Source organism: Mchenga conophoros, linkage group LG10 (assembly GCF_057382185.1).
Source record: "Mchenga conophoros isolate Kocher_MC1m ecotype Shallow Benthic linkage group LG10, M_conophoros_male_GT1.1, whole genome shotgun sequence".
NCBI classification, from domain to species: domain Eukaryota; kingdom Metazoa; phylum Chordata; class Actinopteri; order Cichliformes; family Cichlidae; genus Mchenga; species Mchenga conophoros.
The window spans coordinates 11660177-11660666 of record NC_140535.1 but is presented as its reverse complement, the minus strand read 5'-3'; positions in this window follow the sequence as shown (position 1 = coordinate 11660666).

Below are 490 nucleotides of genomic sequence, written 5' to 3'. Positions count from 1 at the left end.
AGCTCAATGGATTTAAATTCAGAAACAGGAATGAACAGAAGTGTGAGAGATGGGGGATGATGCTGGAAATCTTTGAAAAATGTGAAGAAGAAAGAAAATTGAACTTTTAAATTTATTTCCATGTGTTGCACCTTTTCCTGTTGGTAAATACTCCACCCCTCCTTGCCATTCCTACTACAAAAAGGAATTAAGTAGAGATAAACAAACTAATGACAGAAAAGCCTCTGTTTGTCACTATCTACTATAGAGATTTGGGGTTTTATTATAGTGGGCCCACAGTTAAAATGAAAATATTTTTTTTATATAAATAAGATGATTACTATATTTGCCTATTGGTAACAAAATGCTCAATTCATTTCTTGTTTTATTAAAAACAACTTTATTAGGCAGATGTATGTAGTGCAATAGAATTCAATGCATTTGGCCATGAAAATCTAAATATAATGCAGTTTACAGGATTTAAAAAAGATTTCAATACATACCAAAAATG